At 45.4% G+C, this 17919-nt stretch overlaps 1 long non-coding RNA gene across 4 annotated transcripts; it reads left to right on the forward strand.

The window, feature by feature from the left end:
- The first annotated feature begins 4460 nt into the window (after nucleotides 1-4460).
- Nucleotides 4461-14690, forward strand: LOC138985974 (uncharacterized). 4 transcript variants are annotated; one of them, XR_011462909.1, is made up of 4 exons: nucleotides 4461-4784; nucleotides 12050-12234; nucleotides 13038-13149; nucleotides 13263-14690. It is a non-coding gene; the product is annotated as an uncharacterized lncRNA (long non-coding RNA). The 4 variants fall into 4 exon arrangements; XR_011462908.1 differs by having other exon boundaries at nucleotides 13038-13116; XR_011462906.1 differs by having other exon boundaries at nucleotides 13038-14690.
- Nucleotides 14691-17919: the final 3229 nt, after the last annotated feature.

Genomic DNA, 17919 nt, shown 5'->3' on the forward strand with positions numbered 1-17919 from the left:
GATGACTTCTCCACCCTTCCCCACACAAGAACCGCCTGAGTTTGTCACTGAGTCGTTTCTGAACTCAGACTTTTGACATCCGTCAAAAATCACATCACCTTAAAACTACGGCAGCTACCAAAATCATCAGGGTTACATGGGCCTGGAAGACTGTAAGCTCCCATGCTGAGTTAAGCAATGGGCCCAAAAGAGTCTCCTAAACTCCAGAGTTCCATTGACCCTGCTCCCACAGAGTCTGTGGCTAAAAGTGGTCAGTCCCCCATGCATACCCCCATCCATATCTACACTATAGGAGGATCTTGAAGGAAACATAAGCTGCAAAATAGGAACACTCCTTGGCTTGGGGCTCATTTTCCTGAGCTCCTCCATATTCTCATATATAGCTATCTGCTCAGATGTCTGACAGGAATCTCAAACTTAACATGCACAAAAAAGAACTCCTGTTTCACATTCCCACCCCACTCCCACCCATGTACTATTCTTCTACTCTTCTCCATCTGGAAAATCGCACAGCTATTCACCCAGCCACTCGACCCAAAAACTTAAGAATCATGCTTAATCCCACCTCCCCTTTCCTTCACCTTTTAAAAGAAAGTGAAAGAAAGAAAGTGAAGTCACTCAGTCATGTCCGACTCTTTGCGACCCCATGGACTATAGCCTACCATGTTCCTCCATCCATGGTATTTTCCAGGCAAGAGTACTGGAGTGGGTTGCCATTTCCTTCTCCAGGAGATCTTCCCGACCCAAGGATTGAACTCGGGTCTCCCGCATTGTAGGCAGACACTTTACTGTCTGAGCCACCTGCCAAATACAGTGTTTCTATTTCCAAAATATATCTGAGTCCCTCCACTTTTCCCCATACTCATGGCCATCATCCTAGTCCAAGCTGCTGTCATCTCTTGCCTGAATGACTGAAATCACTAACTGGGATCCCTAATCTATTCTTGCTACCACTACAATCTATTACCACACAGTATGCAGGGTGGCAGAATGCGTTGTTCCTGTGCTTAAATCCCTCCAGTGACTTCATTGCTGCTCTCAAGGGGGGAAAAATGCTGTTGCTCCTGCCCATCTCTCAGATCACATCTCATACCACTTTTTGTGTCAGCTCTAGACACATTAGCTAGCAAATGAATGGTGAACGAGTGATCTGGATGAAAAGGAAAAAAGAAAAGAGGAGCAACAAGGCCACTGTCAGATTCAGACCTAAGGTACCAAAGAGGAAGCAAGCAGAAAACAATGAGAAGGCTAAGCCGGAGAGACCATCCTGCCCATTCAATAAGCTGGGCACAGTCATGTCTGATTATGAAACATGTTAAGAGTCAGGGGCTTCCCTAGTGACTATAATCATAGATGTCCTTTCCATTTGTTTAGCCCAACCTTAGTTCAAAGTAGCATGGACATAAACTTTAGCCCTGGCCTTGACCGAAGGGCCACACACTCCACTTAGTTGAAAAAGTTCTATCAGTCAATGTGTATCAGTGAGAGTTTATACCAGTGAGGCATCGTAGAGCACTTTGTGGACATGGCCCTGATCAGCTTTCACCTGCCAAATAAGCCTCCTTTCCTTTGGGATCCCCTTCCTCTCACTCTTCAGAGTCCTAGTTCAAAGTCCAGCCTCTGTACTGATCTGAACATCTGCATGAATTTCTGTGTGCACTTCTGGAGGCAGCTGGTCCTTCCTCCTCATCCTGTTAATTTCCTTTTCTTCTCCCTTGCCCGGGTCTTCAGCAGACCTGCCACAAACCGAGAACCCACAGGCTGCCAGGAAACAGTCCTTTTCTCTTGTCTGGAGCATAGAAATACAAGGTTAGATTTGGAACAAAGAACAGGATGACTAGATCAGCAAATGAACCCAAAACTTACAGAGATAAGATGTGCTTAGCCACCATTACAAAGGAATGTCATGGTTTCTTTCCACTTGGTTAGATGGCTTACATTAAAACTTTCAGATGTTGGGTGCAGGTAGTGTCTTTGGGACCAACAAGATGGGAATCTAATTACACATCCCAGGAGGGAATCAGCTAGCAGCTGCAGCTCATCTCAGGTCTGAAGTGTCTCCTCACCCAACTGTGAAAATGACCTAATTGTGTACAGACAACAGCAATTGTACAGGGAAAATAATACAGCAATGCAAATATTCAAACCAAATTGGAAAAGCAAAGTAAGAAGGAGCCAGAAAACATTAGATCATTCAAACTGCAACCTGGCCAAGACAGCATCTGGGCGTGCACCCTCTGTCCAGCTTTTGTTCACATACCATCCCTAATTCTTCTTTGCATTTATAGAATCATGACTCGGTATTTGCACAAAACCCTTTGTGTGGCTGCATTCTAAAGAAAAGATTTTCTCACAGTGTCCCTCCAGCAGGGGCAGAGAATTCCCCCAGTGGAATGCTTTAATAGGCTTCCAGGTCAAAAAGAGCCTTTCTCACTCTGAAGAGATGGGCGGAGGAGTGTGCACCTTTGGCCGGCGTATGTGTTTTAATTGTGTGGCCAGGGCAGGCGGTGCTCACTTTCCTTCCTCACTGGGTCATTTCCACTTTAGTTCTGAAAACAAAAAACAATTGATTAAATAAAGAACCTTCCTGACTGAACTTTGGATCCCCTCTTTGGATCCAAACAAGAAGCGGGGGTATTCCTCTCCTCCTCCTCCCCACCATATCCTAAAGCTGGTTTAAGACCACCTGAGAGTCTGTGTTTCTCCTGGCACAGTCTTATGGGTGTCTTTTTGGAGTGGCCCCCTACCCCCTTCTCAGGTGGCATAGGAGACACGACTGAGCACACACTCACCCCCTTCTGGGGCTTCCCTAGTGGCTTCCCTAGGTCACTCTCTCCTGCCTGCCAAAGCAGGAAACATTGGTTCCATCCCTGGGCTGTGAAGATCCCCTGGAGAAAGAAATGGCAACCCATTCCAGTATTCTGCCTGGGAAATCCCATGGACAGAGGAGCCTGGTGGGCTATATATGTCTGACTCGCAAAGGAGTCAGACACCACTGTGCCACTAACCAACCAACCAACACTGTCCTCTATAGGGAAATCACTGCTGGACAGGCTCTGGAGTCTGAAACCCTGGGCAGAACCTGCTCTGCCACTGCAGGATCTGGGGCAAAACAGATTACCTCTGAGAGCTCTGGATCTCTCATGAATTAAATGAGAATAAACAGTATTATCTGCCTCCCCTGTTTTGTCAGGATGAAATGCTATAAAGGGCTTCTCAGAGTGCCTGGCACCTAGCAAGTATTTCAGAAATGGGAGGTTTTCTTGTTATCATCACTTGGATGTTCTTCAACCTCAGCCACCCCCACCCCCTCCCACCCCCTCAGCAGTCAACTAGATACCTCAGCACAAGCTCAGTGAGGAAGCAGCCAAGGACATTCAGGTTTTAGCACCTGCTCATAATAAGTCTCTCCGGTTCATGAAAATGAAACACAGTAGCATTTACTCAGTAACAGCCACCCCCATCCCCCATGGAAACGAGGACAAATCACCGCATAAACCCCAGTTCCCTAGTTTGTTTGGGATTGTCTTCATTTCGGTAGGTTCTCCATTTGTCACGACGTAGAAAGTCTTAAACAGCTGGGGCTCTGGGAGGAGGGAGAATCAGAGGAGAAGAGCAGGGACCTCAGACAGACAAACCCGCCTTTACCTGCATCACTCAGCGCAGCCGATGCCTCCGCCCCAGCGCTCCCCAGAAGGCACACCCAGGACTGCTCCGGGAAGCATCACGACAGCCGGCGCGAAGGGGCGCGAATTACCTTCCTTGGCGCCCTAGAAATCGGGAGCCAAGCGAAATAGAGTAAAAGAAGAAAAAAAGTCCTGTATTCAAATCCCTTCACTCCACCTTCCCAGCCGAGGCAGCTGGGGCAAGTTCACATCGTCCGTGAGGCTGGAGGATTTCGTTTGTGAACGTGGCTCATGACAACACCGCTTTGGAGGTTCGTGGGGAGGATGAAATGGGACCGGCCGGCGCCATGCCCGGGGGTGCAGAGGCAGAGCGGCAACGGAAGGATGTGCCCGCATCCCCGGTCCCTCCCTTACGGCCACCCGCGTTCCTGCGGGTCGGGTGGCGCTCGGCCTCCCCCGGGGACCTGACCCGGCTCGTCTTGCGAGCCGCTCTCCGGTTCCGAGAGGCCGGGGTCGCGGCCCCCGCGGCTCCGCGTGCGTCAAGCGCCGGTGGCCAGGGCTCCCGGGCCGGGAGTGGCGCGCGCGTAGCGGGCACGGGCCATTGTCCTGCAGGAGGCCCGCGTCGCCCTGGCGGCTCCTCGGTCACCGAACTGGGGCTCTGCTTAGTCACAAGTGGTACAACCCAGTTTCTGATGTGCTCAAACTCTTGCCTGCAAAGAAAAGAAGAAAATGCTTAAAGAGAAGAGCCCTCATTTATGTTTGTATTTGTTGCCATGGGGTTCAGTTCAACTGTACACAGATGTAATTTTTTTTTTAATAAAAAAAAACCTTTTCAAGCTGTGTACTGCAGTGGACAAAGATTACACCATGTTTGTGTTGTAATGTTGCTATGGAAGTGCATATGATTTTATTTGGTAAAAATTTGCAGAGAAATCGAAGGAAGTTATATGTATGCTTGACAAACATGAAGTTTCAGAAGACAGGATTCCAAACACACTAGAATTAAGTGGGTTTCTGACAATAACTTGAAATCTGGAACTGCAGTGTATGGGTGCTGCTTTACCAGCAGGGACTCTGACCCAGGAAGCAAAGGTTTTAGAGTCCACGAGTCAACGATTTGACCAGCTCTGCCGCTTACAAGCTGTGTAAGTTAAATGGGTGAGTTACTAAGCCTTGGCTGACCTCTGCTTTCCTCATCTCTATATCAGGGAGCCATTATCCCTACCTTGCATTGCTGATATTGAGAGGAAATAAGATAACAGGTCTTGAGCTCTGTACACAATAACTGTTCAATAAATAAATAGTAGTCCTCTTTGGTGGCTCAAATAGTAAAGAATCTGCCTGCAATGCAGGAGACTCAGGTTCAATCCCTGGGTCAGGAAGATCCCCTGGAGGAGGGCATGGCAACCCACTCCAGTTTTCTTGCCTGGAGAATTTTATGGGCAGAGAAGCCTTGTGGGCCACTGTCTATGCAGTCACAAAGAGTCAAACACAACTGAGCGACTGCTTTTCAAAGCCATCCTTGTGGAGTGGTGAGAGCAGTCCCATTAAGCTCAAAGGGTGTAGACTCATTCATCAAACTGTCTTTGGGGTTCTGAGGTTTGGAGCATTTAGGGAGCACTAAGGAGGTTCAGTCGGAGAAGGCAATGGCACCCCACTCCAGTACTCTTGCCTGGAAAATCCCATGGATGGAGGAGCCTGGTGGGCTGCAGTCCATGGGGTCTTGAAGAGTTGGACACGACTGAGCGACTTCACTTTCACTTTTCACTTTCCTGCATTGGAGAAGGAAATGGCAACCCACTCCAGTGTTCTTGCCTGGAGAATCCCAGGGACGGGGGAGCCTGGTGGGCTGCCATCTATGGGGTCGCACAGAGTCAGACACGACTGAAGCGACTTAGCAGTAGCAGCAAGGAAGTTCAGTGCTGGCCAGCCTTGGTTTTGTGGACAGTTGTCATCAGATGGGACCATCACTGAAAAGTATAGACTTCAGCTGCCAAAGGTGATCTGCTACAAACAACTAGGATGCCTAGTTGAGGCAAGTTGGTGACACTTACCAGGAGCGGCCTCCCAGCATCTGGCTCCTATCAGTCCACCCATTCTGTTTTATCAGCGGTGGTCTAGAACTGCACAGACTCCAGCATGTCTAAGAGAACAGAAAATCTGTCTCCAGAGCGTTCACACCTAAACACTTTGGAGGGCTGGGCAATGATTATAATCAAAACATTTTAAAATCTTCATTTAAATCTTCAAGTTAATTCATGTAGATTGAAATCTGCCAGGGGAGTATTCTACATACACATTTTGTATGGCTTGCAATTTGAAAGATTCACAGACTTGCTGGAATGCTGTCTCCCCACCCTCACCCCTGCCCCTGCCCCCACCCCAGTACACACAGTAGAGGTTGGCAGAACACTCGGAGAGCTTGTGCTAACCTTGATCAAGTTACTGGATCTATCTGGGGCTCTGTTTTCTGATCTGGAAAACGAAGTGATTTCTGAGGTCCTGCTAGACTTAAATGACTATCACTGCCATTCATTTACCTTGAATAAAATACAAGAGGTCTCCCAATATTGTAAATGTTTTAGCTAACCTACATTAGAAAACAATGAGAAAAAACTCTATATCCTCTCTCAACTTGGCATTCTAATTACTCAGTCCCTTGAAGGGCCCCCCAGAATAAGCATCTAAAATATAGCAGCTTACCCATACCTTTTATAGCCAAGCCCTTCTTCCTTGTCCCGATTCAGGAACTCCACCATTGGACAAATGTTCCTCATCCTGCCAGGGATGATTGAATGGACTTTATGTCTGCTCTTTCAACACCTTCATTACTTTTTAAAAACTAGTCACTTTTTAAAAACTAATAAACAGTGAAAAAGAGGAGGGGGACCTAATCAATTTTGTTTTTAAACTACAAGCCATATAACTTTGTGTATAATTCAAAGGAATTTTTTTTTCCTGGCAAAATTAAAGGACAAATGTTCATTCATTCAATCTACATAATAAAATGGTCAAGGTGTGTATTTAGTGATTACATTATATAAATCTCCGTGTGTGTGTGTGTGTGTGTGTGTGTGTGTGTGTGTGTGTATGCTCATCATGTCCAACTCTTTGTGACCCTTTGGACTGTAGCCCACCAGGCTCCTCTGTGCATGTGATTTTCCTGGCAAGAATACAGGAGTGGGTTGCCATTTCCTCCTCCAGGGGATATTCCCAACCCAAGGATCAAATCCAAGTCTCCTGCAGCTCCTGCATTGCAGGAGGATTCTTTACCCGCTGAGCCATTAGGGATACCTTATATTAATACATATATATATATATATATTGCTAGAACCCTAAACTTGAAAAAAATGTCTGCCAAATGGCTAATGGTACCAGTCCCCTCATTAATACAATAGATACTGCCTCTTACATTGAGGACATGGGACATCAGCAGAGTTAGCTGGCTAATGATGTCAACTGTGTATCTAATGCTAGGATTACTAATGAATCAAAACCCATTCTTTTCCCCTTCCTTCTGCCCCTGACTATTTTGATCTTGGGTTACACATTGGCTGAGGTGTGGCAATGAAAGCCAGATCACCTTGATGCTGGTCACAGCTGTGCCATTACGCAGCTCTGTGACCTGGGACAAGCTTTTACCCTTTCTGGATCTAGGTTTCCTCATCTCTAAAGTAGAGGGACTGGGGTTTGGGTCATCTCTAAGGTACCTCCTGGCACTAATAGTCAAGGATTCAGCTATCTTCCAGCTTGGAGAGGTTATCTGCTGCCAGCTACTGTTGGTTCTGGGAACTTCTGTTCACATGAGACTGAGTCTCAGATCCTATCAGCTTGAAAAGTCCTTGGCCCTTGCACTTCATACAGCTCTTCCAGGAATCAAGACTGAAGCTTTTGCTCAGACTTGGGTTCAAAGCCTCAGAGTTAATTAGAACCTCCTCACGTTTTGAGAGTAATACAAGAACTATATCCCTTCCCAGGACTGGTAGGTCATATTCCCTGCCTGTTTGTTCTGTCACCCGATGTTTGCTTATCTTCTTTTGGGTGAAGATTCCATTTTCTTTCTTTCTGTTTTTGCCTTCTTCAGATTCCAGCCAATTGAGCTTGTGGACCGCTATGAAAACCTTCCCTGTGGGCATTTCTCATCTCCATCCTCTTTTTTAAGAAGTTTCCAGGAAGGACTGTGATATAATTTCATGGAATAGAGCTAGACAGGATTGTATTTATCCAGGAGTGGCCTCCACAGGCTCCTGGTGATACAAACTGAGAGATGGCAATGGCCTTGGCAGACCTTCCTCATCCCTGATTAGCGGTAGGAGTACATGGTCTCCTGTATCCTTTCCCCTTGTCTGCAGTGGGTATGAGACACCTATCAAAAGAAGCCTGGTTGAAAAGCCACTAGAAAGTTGTACATCTTGTGCAATACTCTACTACTCATCATAGAAAACCTTTATAAAGCACTTAAATGGGATATTCTTTCTGAACTTGGAAAAGATTTGTTTTCAACTTCTCCCACAAGCTTTTTTCTCTTCTTATGCTTATCCTTCCTTCCTTTTCTCTTTTCACATCCTAATTTAAAGCTAGGAGATGATTTTTGGATTGTCTTGGGTTTTCTGTGAATTTTTTTGCTGCTAAAATAACTGAATGAGGTCATCACCAGTTTGGAAGGATACCCAGGAGCCACTACAATTATTTGTTACAAGCTGGCAGGTAAATAGAAAAGAGGTCTTTTGGAGACTGTGCAACAAAGCCTTGCAAGAGAAGGCCTATGTGGGGAGAAGGAATGCATTCAACCCAGGCAAGAAGCACAGAATTATTCTGGTAAAACAGGGTCTGCCACGGGGCACAGCTTTGCCTCCCCTTCTTCTGCTGGACCCAGTGCAGGCAGCATGTGGTGCTTGGGAAAGGCCTTTCTGGAAGGGCAAACCACAAGAATGCAGTCCTGCATGTTGCCTCCTGAACCAATCAGGGCAGCGATGACTGGCCCTACATGAAAGTGTTGATTGGTCCTGACGAATAACAACTCATATCTGGGAATAGATACTGCTGTCATTGGCAGGCTAGGGGTGGGGGTGAGGTTGGGGACAGATTTGCCAGTTTGGGATTTCAAGTTCATACGTGGCCAACACAGGTTGGACAGTGTATCCAGCCTTGCCCTGTTGGTACCTTGTTCCTGCCCTGTATATACAATTCCTTTGCCAAACTGGTATTTTGTCCTGAGTCTTAGGGCACAAGAGAGCAAACAAACAGATGGAATACATTAACTCCATCTCTTTTCTTAGGCCCTTTGCCGATACTAGTTAAAGCTGCTCTGCTCTTTACTTGGAAGTAGTTTTGACTCCACTTTCAAAGTAACATTTGCAAAGGGAATGCAGACCAGTGCTTTGTCATGATTTCTCATGTACAGGGAATTTGAGATTTGAGTTCCTGGCTGAGTGAATGAGGGCTCCAAAAGCTTGTCTTACTGAGCTGTGGCTGTAAAGATGCTGATCAGAAAGGAAGGCTGCTGCTCCTCCTTCCCTTCTGCTCATGCCCACATAAGCCCTCTCAACACCAGGCTGCTGGTTTTCATCACGAGCTGCATCTGGTGGTGAATTTCGGCTATCTGGGGACTCTTTCAGGCATTTACCATGCCATTTAGAGAAAGGCTAGTGTTGTGAGGCTGAGACTGAGCAAAACATCAAACAGGCAGGGATGGTCTCAGCAGCAGCAGCAAGGGCCTTAATTTATTCAAAGATTTGTTAAATATCAGCTGAAAGTCACTGACACTGATGGATCTCAAATGAGCCCTTCACCAGAGGATATACAGTAGAATTCTTTTTGTAAAAATTATATAAACTGGCAAACCTGATCTAGTCTGTTAAGATGTCAGGAGAGTGACTACCCTTGAGGAGGGGATGGGCCATGCCTGGACCTCTCTGGAACCAGACAGAGACTTGGAGGGACTGATAATGTTATGTTTCTCGATCAGGGTGCTAGTTATATGGGTGTGTTCAGTTTGTGAACACTTATTCAGCTGGACTCTTATAGTCTATGCACTTCCCTTTATGTATATTATATTTCAGTTTAAAAAAGTTACTGAGAGGCCATTCTATGTATAGAGACATGGAATGATTTCCAAATTAAATGGGAAATGCAAGAGACAGAACAGTATGTAGAATATGCAATGACTGGTATAAAAAATAGATGTGGGCATATAATTGTATATGCATAGAGCATCTCTGGGTCCTGAGAAGAATGATTGCCCCAGGGGTGCCTGGAGACAGAGGTGGGAGAAGAACTTGCTTTTTATTCTGTGTCCTTCTGTACCTTTTGAATTTCATATCATGTGCTCAAATATTTTATTCAATAACATTATTCATTAAAATATTAGTTAAAGAAGACACTATGCAAAGTGAAATAAGCCACAGAAGGGCAAATACTGTGTGAGTCCACTTAGATGAGGTACCTTGTTGTTGCTTAGTTGCTAAGGTGTGACTGACTCCATGGACTGTAGCCTCCTGGGCTCCTCTGTCCATGAAATTTCTAGGCAAGAACACTGGGGTGGGTTACCATTTCCTTCTCGAGGGGCTCTTCCTGATCCAGGAATCAAACTGGCATCTCCTGCTAGGCAGGTGGATTCTTTACCACTGAGCCACCCAGGAAGCCCTAGAGGTACCTGGAGTATTCAAATTCATGGAGACAGAAAATATAATGGTATTTGCCAGGGGCTGGAAGGAAGAGGGGATGGAGAGTTTTTGTTTAATAAGTGGGTGCGGAGTTTCAGCTTAGGAAGATGACAAACGTTCCTGAGATGGAAGGTGGTGGTTGCACAACAATGGGAATGTACCTAATGCCACTGAACTATACACTTAAAAATGATTCAAATGGCCAATTTTGTTATGTATATTTTGCCACAATAAAAAAATATATTTGCTAAGGCTAAAGTCATTATAAGATTAAGGGAAATGTATATGTGCTAGCTCTGTCATTTGCAAGCTGTGTCACCAGAGGAAGTCAGTTAACCTCCCTGTGTCTCCATTTCTTTGTTTCCTCATCTATAAAGTGGGGTAGTATTAGTACCTATCTTATGGGATTGTTGTAAGAATTAAATGAAAGAGTACATGAAAGTTTAGAATAGGCCTTGGAACAAATGTGCTCAAGAAATGTTACTTATTATCATTTTTGCAGACCCCTAGCTATAATACCACCACATTTATATTTTGTGAAAAGAATCTATACACTTGTATGAGTGTGTGTGTGTGCACGCACGTGTGCACGCAACTAATATACTCACTCATGCATCCATCATATATTTATCAAATAGCTTCTGTGCATCAGACGTTGTACTACAGGTTGGGCAGACAGTGGTAAGCCTGGATTGTTGGGGTAGAGAATGGTGGTAACAATGAGGCTCCTGTTTAAATAGAGATGTTTCAGGCTGCCTCTCTGAGCCGGTGACAGTCCTAAGTAGATCGTGAGTCCTGAAGGGGCTAGCCACAAAAACTAGAAGAGCTTTCCTGACAAAAGAAGCATAATGCTGCAAGATCCCAAGTTTGAAGGCTCTTTGTACATGGGTTAAGAGGAAGAGTAGTATGAGAGGTGGCTGGAATGTACATAGAAAATTCTAGAAAGATAGGGAAGGAACTGTTCAGAGTGGTTTCTGCTACGGAGTGGGACTCAGGGAGGTGTGGGGAGGAGGGTATGTAGCAGAGAAAAGGAATTCCACTTTTTACCTCATTCCCTTCTACACAGTTTGAATTACTTGACATAGCATGTATCTAATTAATAGGGGGGAAAGCTGGTTAATAAAAAATTGAGGAATTTTCATGATTAATAGTAAGGAATCTAATAACCTTTCCTTCTTTCAAGAATCACCTCATCTCAACCCTCCTCTCAGTTACTTTCCATGCATCAAGAAAGTAATGTCATTGGCCTAAAGTGGCCTTCTCCTCCTATAGTATTCAGCCATCTCTTTTTGAGCCGCTAATAACTTTTTTCAATTCTTTCAGTGAAACTCTTTAATCATCTCTGCCTCTGGGACTATTTTTACTTTTTTTTTTTAAGGACCTTTCAAATTCATGTAGGATTCTTACTTTGTTGTCACTGCAATGGCAGATGCACCCAGAGGCAGGTGCTCAATGTTTTGGCCACTTGAAGCAGGAGGGGAGGGGGGATTAGGACAGAGGGGCTGAGGGAGCAGGAAGAAATAAAGCAGTGGGCCTGCCAAATGAATTCCAGAGGCTCTCTGGGGCTGCATGCGTCCCTTTCTGTACCTCTGCCAGGGTGCTCAGCACCTTGTCTAAGTTGGGCAGGACTGAGAGTTTCTCTGTAGATTGAGGATTCAGAAAGGCAGAAAGCTTTGCTTTAGCCAAACAGAATTCCAGCAGTGCTAAGACCGCTTAGACTCAAACCTGTGAGTCAAGATAACTGACGATGTGTTCTAGGATGGATCTCAAAACAGCCCGAGGCGGTGGTGTGGACGGGAGTTTTGATCTGGAAGTCTCCTGGCATCCTCCATCCTCTAAAGTGAGCCGGAGTCAGAAAGGAGGAAAACAGAGCATCTGATCCATCCTTGGCCGGCCTGTCTTGCTGATAATGTCATTGGCTACATGGCAACAGGAGAAATAAGGTGACTAATACCAATTTGGAAACCTGCACTGGCCTCTTTGTCTGCTCAGCCCAAGTCCTAAATGTCTCTTCTGTGTCCCTTTTGTTTCTTCTCTGATGTTTTGATACCTATTTCCCATCCAGAAGAAGTACTTTAGTTACAACTTTGTCTTTGGCATCTGGTCAGAGGCGGACACTTGAGTTTCTTCTCTTGGCACTGCCCTTCCCCCTGTGTGCTACTTCCCAAGTCCTCCTCGGCCAGACAGTTCCAGACACCACAGGGGAGGTTCTCCTTTCAGGTGTAACCCATGCAGTCCTATTCCAGGAAGACTCCCTCTCTCCCCATCACTCTGTGTTTAGAAAACTCACTCTTTGCCTGTTGTAGCCACGCGTTCCGGGAAACAAACTCACTCAGAAGGACAATGCAGATAGTGGAGTGCAGTTTATTACACCGGCGGGCCCAAGGTAGAGTCTCCTCTTAGCCAAAGACCCTGACCAGCATTTGTAAAAATCTTTTATACCCTATGTGTACGTGTCTGAACCCACCACCCCAAATTCCTTGAGACTTACATAAACCAAGGAAAATACAATCCCAATAACCCCATCATTCACGTGTTAGGTGCTCATGTGCTCAAACAGTCAAACAATTAGCCAATAATCAATAAAACCGAGGTTACACTCCGATAGATACAGAAAAATTTATGGCCTGTCTGGAGGAAGGGGTGATTAGTGTATGTTTTCTCTTAGGCAGTGAGTAACCTAGATACGATCTTCAAGGTTCCCCTGTCTGGAGGGGGTCTTATCCTTCTGTTGTTGTTTTCATAGGCACTAAACACAGATTTCGGAGTCCATTGGAAAGGTGGCCGAGCATGATCAGCATGAACAGGCCTAAGATGGAGTCCAGGTCCTATGAATTCCTTCTTCATGCCAACTATGAGTAATGATATTAGTAATAAACTAGTATTTATTGAGTGTTTATTATGTATCAGGCAGCATTCTGAGTGTTTTACATGGATTAACTCATTTCATCTTTATCATGCCTCTCTACAGTGCAGATGTGCATGCTAAGTCACTCCAGTCGTGTCCAACTCTTTGAGACCCTATGGACCATAGTCTTCCAGGCTCCTGTGTCTACAGAATTCTCCAGGCAAGAATACTGGAGTGGGTTGCCATGCCCTCCTCCGGGGGATCTTTTCAACCCAGCGATTGAACCCACATCTCTTGCATTGCAGGTGGTCTCTTTACTAACTGAGCCACCAGGGAAGCCTGACTCTGCAGTAGGTGTAAAGAGGCTGTTGAGGAAACTGAGGCTGGAGAGGCTGGCTTCCACAGCTTTCCTTTCTACTGGGGTCTCTGCTCCGAGCCAGCCGGCAGTTCTCTGTACACATTGACAGCCCCTGCCAAAGGGGCCTGGCTCTTGGTGAATAATCCTCTCCTTGATCTCCTTCACTCCTCATCTACTTTCACATCCTGAGCAAAAAAATGTGTCCCTGGATTCCTCCTGCCAGCTCCATCTGTGAGGCATGTGAGCCGATGTTTGAATAAGAATGACTAAAGGGGAAAGCGGTTTTATGAACTTCAGACTGTGAACTCAAGGAAGAGAGTGAGTCAGGCCTCCACATTCTTGAAATACTTTCAGGAGGCTCAGTGACTTCAGACAATAAGAACCTGAGGCCGAGCTCTCCGGACCTCCTTGGGAGGCCTCCCACGAGGAAGAATGCGAGGGCAGCCCCTGGGCACCTGGTTCCTGTACACCGTGCTGTGTGGGGTTGAAGGCCTCGGCCAGGCAGAGTAGCCCCTGACTACCAAAGGCTGCTGTGCTTCTGCCCAGGCTGTATCCTTAGCCTAGAATGCCTTCCCCTAATTCCTTGTCCGCTTGTCTTCCGGGGCTCAGAGGCTGTGTCTCCTCCTTGGGCTGCTCCAGTCAGAAGCAGAGGCTCTGTGCCCTGCCTCCACAGGGCTTTGTGCCTGCTTCTCTCACCCCCAAACTCCGTGCTCCTAGAGAAACGTGCTGGCTTACACCTTACACAATACACTCCTTACACCTATTGAAGTTGGCAACAGCTCCGGGGTGGAGGGAAAATCCTGTCCTGGGAGGTGGGAGATGTGGGTTCTTGTCCCATCTCTGGCCTTGGCTATGCTGCGTAAACTCCCATTCCTGGGGAATTAAAATGATTTGTTTTATATGCATTACCATATGTAAAATGGATAGCTAATGGGAAGTTGCTATACAACACAGGGAGCTCAGCCTGGTGCTCTGTGACAGCCTAGAGGTGTGGGAGGAAGGTTCAAGAGGGAGGGGACATATGTATACTCTTAGGGATGATTCACGTTATTGTATGATAGAAATCAATACAACATTGGAAAACAATTATCCTCCAATTAAAAATAAATTTAAAAGAAAAAGGAAAAAAGAAAAGGTTCATGAGGAAATTTTAAAGGGTGGTGGATATTTTTATTATCTTGATTGTGGTGATGGTTTCATGGGTGTATGTACATTTCTAATATGTGTAGCTTTCTATATTTCAATCATACCTAATAAAGCTATTTAATAAATACTGCAAAAAAAATAATAATTTGTTTTGATCTGCCTCTCCCACAGATGTGACCTCCCAAAGGTCAGGGATATAGACTCCCAGACACTGGTCTCAGCAAGGAGTAGCACACCTGCATTAAAATAAGTTGAAATAATCATGGATGAATCTTTCTCCTAGTCTTGTTCCTCCATCACCCCTTTCCTTGCCCACTTTAGCCCCAGAGGCCGACTGGTGCCTCCATCCACAAAAGGAGAGGATCATCCACCAAATCAAAAAAAGATGATTTTTCGTGCATGTATTGCAGGGCCAGAGTGAATCAGAGGCTGCACACGGCTGAGTTCTGGCACCACAAGGGTGAATGGTGAAGAATGACTCTCATTCCAGATGAACCTCACATTACTGCAGAAATCCTTCCCAGATCCTTGAGCAAGGAAGGAATGAAAGGTTGTACTCAAGGCCCACCTTATAGACAGAAAAGCTGAGAGCAGAATCAGTCAAGAGAATTCTCCAACAACTGCAATCACTTTCCAAAATGAGTAGTAAGTGAAGGATGGAACGAGGACACAAGACTAACTAGGCTGTGAGTTATTGGTCTGAAGGCCAAAATTTAGTGCTCCAGTCCCTAGACTCTCTGGGAAAAGTGCTTTCCATGGTCCACCCAATGTATTGGTTACAGCTATTGAAATCAGCAACAGGACCCAGTGCCAAGGAAAAAACCCTGCCCTGGAAGTAGGAGGGACTTCCCTAGTGGCTCACATGGTAAAGAATCTGCCTGCAATACAGAAGACCCAGGTTCAATCCCCAGGTCAGGAAGACTGCCTGGAGGAGGGCATTACAACCCACTCCAGTATTCTTGCCTGGAGAATCCCATGGACAGAGGAGTCTGACAGGCTATGGTCCACAAGGTCACTAAGAGTTGGACATGACTGAAGTGACTTAACATTCACAGAAGTAGGAGATGTAGCTTGTATCCCCATCTCTGGCACTGATGAAGTCAGGGACTTGGCCATGTCACATAACCCCCCATGTCACCTCACCTGTGATGTGAAGAGATTGGGCTGGTGAAGAGGTTGGCTGAGGGTCTATGGCTCCTGCCCATGTCTCCTGCTCTCCCATGTCACATACACAAGCATTTCTGCAGTGAGCAATCTGGCATTTTCCCCAGCCTCTACTTTTACAGGTAACAGGGCTGTCACCCAGTAGCCCCACCCTCCACGACAGAAAGGAGGGAGTGTGGGTAAGTACAGATACATTTTGGCACATGTTCAGCCAGGCAAATTGGATTTTTATTAGTTAAATGAGTTTAAAATTTAAAAATGAGGTTGTAGGTTACACAGGGGAGGCCCCCTTCCCCTATCCATTCTCACCTCCATTCTCGCCCATTGGCCCATCCCCACCACCCACCCCTGCCCACTGGGGGCCTCTCTGTCATTCTAGCCACCAGTGGAAGCCGCCTAAGGACACTTAGTTCTGCCATCCTAGTCAGAGCAGCCCAAGTTCACCTTGCTGCACCTGCCAGATGCCTTCTGCATTCTCCCAGGTAGTTAATGATCTTCCCCCCATGGGCAGAAGAGCCCTTTAATAATTTACCAGAGTAGATAAAGAAAAAAGCATAGTTCTCTACTTGGAGGCCAATTAGGCTGGGAATTCAGACATTAGGGATGGAGTTAAGATTGACTTCAAGTTCAGACTGAGCTTTTTTGTATAGGAGTCCTGCGTTATAGCTCTGTTTATAAAGTCTTAGAACCTTCATCCAGATATTTAAACATCCCAGCTCTACTGTATGATCAGCACTTTAGGGCTCCTTCACTGCTTAGAGGAATTAGCTATGTAAAACAAAAGAAACCAAAATATTCCAGGACAAAATGAGATTGAAACATTTAAAGGACTCCAGAGAAAGAAAAGTCACTTTGCATTGTCTGACTTCTTGAGTTCCTTATTAGAATTGAAAAACAACTGTATATTTCTTTGAGTCAAAAGCACAGATTCCAAGAGAGAGCAGTGTGGTTCAGTAATTAAAAACAAAACAAACAAAAAAACAAACAAACAAACAAAAACATTCTTTGAATTAGAGATCTAGGTTGAAATCCTGCCTTTCAACTAACTGGGAGACTTTGAGGAATTTATTGAGGTTCTCTGAATCTCACTCATCTCTAAAATGGGAGTAATTCTGTCCTTCAGATTTTTTTCATAAATTGTAAATATGTGAAGAAAAACCTGGCACACAGTAGACAATAAATGATACATTTTCCTCATCACCTCCCTCATCATCCACAAAATTTGGATTTTGAGAAAAAAATACTCCTTCTCAAATGTGTGACAGTGACGTTTAATAAGGGTAAACATGGTAAACTATAACACTGATGGCCCCTAATGAACCACACCTCTTGCTATCCATGACCTTGTGCAGTTCCCTCCCATCTTGGCTCTGTGATCATGTGACGTGTTCTGACCAATGAGGCATCAGTGAGTGTGCCATACTCAGAAGTTTAATAGGTACTTGCGCAGTGGGGCTTGTCTACCTGGAACACTCCCTCTCAGAAGCCAGCTCCATGGCTGTAAAGCAGCTCAGGCTAGACTATAGATGATGAGAAGCCACAAGAAGGGAAACCCTGGGGGCTGAGAGGTCACCTCAGACACCCAGTTCACAGCCAGGCTCCTAATTGAATGAGGAATTACAGGAGTAACCACCCAGCTAAACCCAGTCAACCAAAAAATTGTGACAAATGGTAAGTCATTGTTGTTTTAAGTGGCCAAATTTTGGAAGGGTTTTTTTACACAAATGTCAAGTCCTAAATTTACATTAAGAAAGGTCAACAGTACAAGGAGAATTGGCAGATGATCCTTACAGAATGTCACAAGAATTAGACCACAGGATTCCATTTAACCATAAGCACTGACATACTGCTAAGAAACTAAATGCAAGCTCAGCCTGTTTTCATGAAACAAATGAACTGGTTGATAGACCATACAGTTATTAAGTGCCTGCTAGTTACCAGGCTTTGTGTCAGGGTCTGGAGATACAAGGAATTTAAGACCCAATTCTCCTGTACCATATTTTCTCTTGGATTCTGAAATTTATGCCTGTACTAGCACTGGGGGCTGTGAAAACAAGAGAATAAGTGCTCATAGTTTAGTAGGGAAGGTAGGTATGTAAATAGAAGAAAACT

Source organism: Bos mutus, chromosome 3 (assembly GCF_027580195.1).
Source record: "Bos mutus isolate GX-2022 chromosome 3, NWIPB_WYAK_1.1, whole genome shotgun sequence".
In the NCBI taxonomy this organism is placed as follows: domain Eukaryota; kingdom Metazoa; phylum Chordata; class Mammalia; order Artiodactyla; family Bovidae; genus Bos; species Bos mutus.